Source organism: Myxine glutinosa, chromosome 2 (genome assembly GCF_964187855.1).
Source record: "Myxine glutinosa chromosome 2, kmMyxGlut1.1, whole genome shotgun sequence".
Lineage (NCBI taxonomy): Eukaryota > Metazoa > Chordata > Myxini > Myxiniformes > Myxinidae > Myxine > Myxine glutinosa.
The window spans coordinates 157,986,918-157,990,060 of NC_136262.1; the positions used below are offsets into that span (position 1 = coordinate 157,986,918).

Below are 3,143 nucleotides of genomic sequence, written 5' to 3' on the forward strand. Positions count from 1 at the left end.
AATGCATGTCCGAGAAATTGTTGGAGACATGCTTAAGTAACAAAATGGCCGCCAGTCTACCAGTCAGCCATCTTTCATCAGATTGCAAAATAAAGTGAGGTGCACGTGTTTGTCATCATGTGCTGTGATTGTGTTAAGTTTGAACAAAATTGGACCATGCATGTTCGAGAAATTGTTGGAGACATGCTTAAGTAACAAAATGGCCGCCTGTCGGCCATCGTGGATTTGATCTCGAAAAACAATGGCGTGCATATGTAAGCCATAATTCATTTTCTATGTACTAAGTTTGATAATAATAAGGGTAATAAAGGAGGGTTTGAAACGGTGCACTGATCTGCTCGTGGGTTCACGTTCTGTGTGGCATTTTAGAAATGGACATTGTTCGGAAGCTGCTGGGATGCTATTGCTGCCAACGGTCTGTCTCTGTTAACAGGATTGAAAGCTACTCTTGCAAGATGGCTGGAGATGACAAGCAGATGTTCAAGCAATTTTGTCTGGAAGGAGAACCTCACCTCATGCAGGCCTTGTCTGCACCACAGGCTCTGGCCGTGAGCCCAGGAAGGTGTTATACCTAATTATTGTGCACAATCAGAGCTAAAATGTTCCCATAATGCAATGTCCTGCTTCCTTTGATGCGTATTCAAGCTTTTGTTCGCTCGACACAAAAATATTCCCCACTTTTTGTCGCGTGTCAGAGTGCAGAGGAAGGTGGAGACGGCCCCTTGTGTGACACTTGCAGTCGAAAGACGTTGTACTACCTGATGTCGACTCTGAATTCCGCCTTTCGACCACATTACGACTTCAGCCATGCCCGCTCGCACGAGTTCAGCCATGCCCGCTCGCACGAGTTCAGCCATGCCCGCTCGCAAGAGTTCAGCCATGCCCGCTCGCACGAGTTCAGCCATGCCCGCTCGCACGAGTTCAGCCATACCCGCTCGCACGAGTTCAGCCATGCCCTCTCGCACGAGTTCAGCCATGCCCGCTCGCACGAGTTCAGCCATGCCCGCTCGCACGACTTCAGCCATGCCCGCTCGCACGAGTTCAGCCATGCCCGCTCGCACGAGTTCAGCCATGCCCGCTCGCAAGAGTTCAGCCATGCCCGCTCGCACGAGTTCAGCCATGCCCGCTCGCACGAGTTCAGCCATGCCCGCTCGCACGAGTTCAGCCATGCCCGCTCGCACGAGTTCAGCCATGCCCGCTCGCACGAGTTCAGCCATACCCGCTCGCATGAGTTCAGCCATGCCCGCTCGCACGAGTTCAGCCATGCCCGCTCGCACGACTTCAGCCATGCCCGCTCGCACGTGTTCAGCCGTGAACCGTCGCTGTCCTGGGTTTGTGTGCAGTTTGATTTTTGGGCATCACGAGTAAGATGGGACAAAGTAGTGAAAGGTAATGTGTCGGCGCTTGTGGGCCGTGTCTGCAGGTGGAGAATGCAGTGAATAGTCCCCTTGGCTCTGCTGCTGGCTCCCGCTTCACCGAGCTCGGACCTGCGCTTTGGAAGGCTATCGACGATGAGATTGTGCTGTCTGAGTGTGACATCTACAGGTGAGAGCAATTTTTTTTAACCCTCTGCCTCCAAGTTTAGAGGTTCATGGAGGATGTTCATTTTGGAACTGATGACATCTTCCCCTGTGCTTTGGACTGATTGTCGGTCGTGATTTGGCTTGCATCACCTGTGCTCCCACCCCATCCAGCTACAATCCTGACTTGGCTTCTGACCGCTATGGTGAAGAGGGTAGCCTCTGGTCCTTCAACTACTTTTTTTTTACAACAAAAAGTTGAAGAGGATCGTTTTCCTGACCTGCCGCTCCGTCGGGTAGGCACGCCATTTTGAAATGCGTTGTGACACTGCAAGTGTAGTCCGTCTTTTCATGAGACGTGCGGATGTTCCATCACACCTGGATGCGCGAATGATCGTGTGCAGCAGTTTCTCATTGCTGTGTGACTCTCGTCTACCCTGGAGTCTCGACATGGTATTGGACGAGGAAGACTACTTACAATGTGAAGGGTAGTTTAATGGTAAGTAGCGTCCTTGTATTTAACGAATGTTGTGGAGGTGAATGCTCGCACCCAATTTCGTCTGTCGAAGAATGTTTGTTTGTATATCCATATCTATTTATTTATTGGGTGAATGCGGTTGCTAAATGAAAGTGAAGTTGACAGGCCTTGCCGTGTAAGATGCCCATTGACTTGTGCTTTCACCGCAGGATGTGCTTCCCCTCGTACTCCACCCAACTGCTCCCCATTCTGGCATGGCCTCTCATCGTTCACCTTCACCGGACGATGTTCTACTTCCTGGTTTTACATTTGGAGAGCATTATACCGTTTGTTTTGAATATCAGAAGTCAAATGACTACGTGACCTTTTGACTCGAAACTGGCCTCGTTTTGAGTATTTACCTTTTGCACCTCTCGGTCCACTCTGCCACAGGAAGTCAACAATGTAGAGATTACCTATATTGCACCTGTCCAGGTTGACCGTTAGATTTATTCAAGCATGATTTGCAAAACAAAATGATTTTTGGTATTTTTTGGGGGGTGTGGAGGATCATTAGTTGTAGTAGTACAGGAAATGGAGGCAGACGATTATCCACGAGGACTAGGGACAAGCGTTACGCCGAGGTCCCGCGTCGGTGAAATGATGAGTTGACAAAGTGGAAGACGCAAGGCGGCCATCTTGGATTTTGACGTGACGACCCAATTTTCCATAGCGTTCTCACTTATGCGTAGATACACCCAAACACCAGATTAGACGTTAGTAGTTCGTTTATTTTTCAAGATATTTCGCTCACAAGGTTCAGACATATATATGGTGGTGGCCATCTTGGATTTTGACGTGGCGACCCAATTTTCAATAGCGTTCTTCCTTATGCCTAGATACACCCACACACCAGATTAGAAGTTGGTACTTCGCTTATTTTTCAAGATATTCCGCTCACAATGTTCAGACATACATGGATGGCGTCAGACATATATGGCGGTGGCCATCTTGGATTTTGATGTGGGTTTCACCCACACACCAAATTAGAATTCGGTCCTTCGCTTACGCACGGACGCACACACGGACGGAAAAACCATAGTCCCCCTTTCGCTCCACGGTGCGATGGGGGACAAAAACCCGCATGAACCTTTTTCGATTTTCCT

The 3,143-nt window shown here is 49.3% G+C and overlaps 1 pseudogene; it reads left to right on the plus strand.

The window, feature by feature from the left end:
- The first annotated feature begins 371 nt into the window (after nt 1-371).
- Nucleotides 372-2,256, plus strand: LOC137422255 (repressor of RNA polymerase III transcription MAF1 homolog; annotated as a pseudogene).
- The last annotated feature ends 887 nt before the right edge of the window (nt 2,257-3,143 follow it).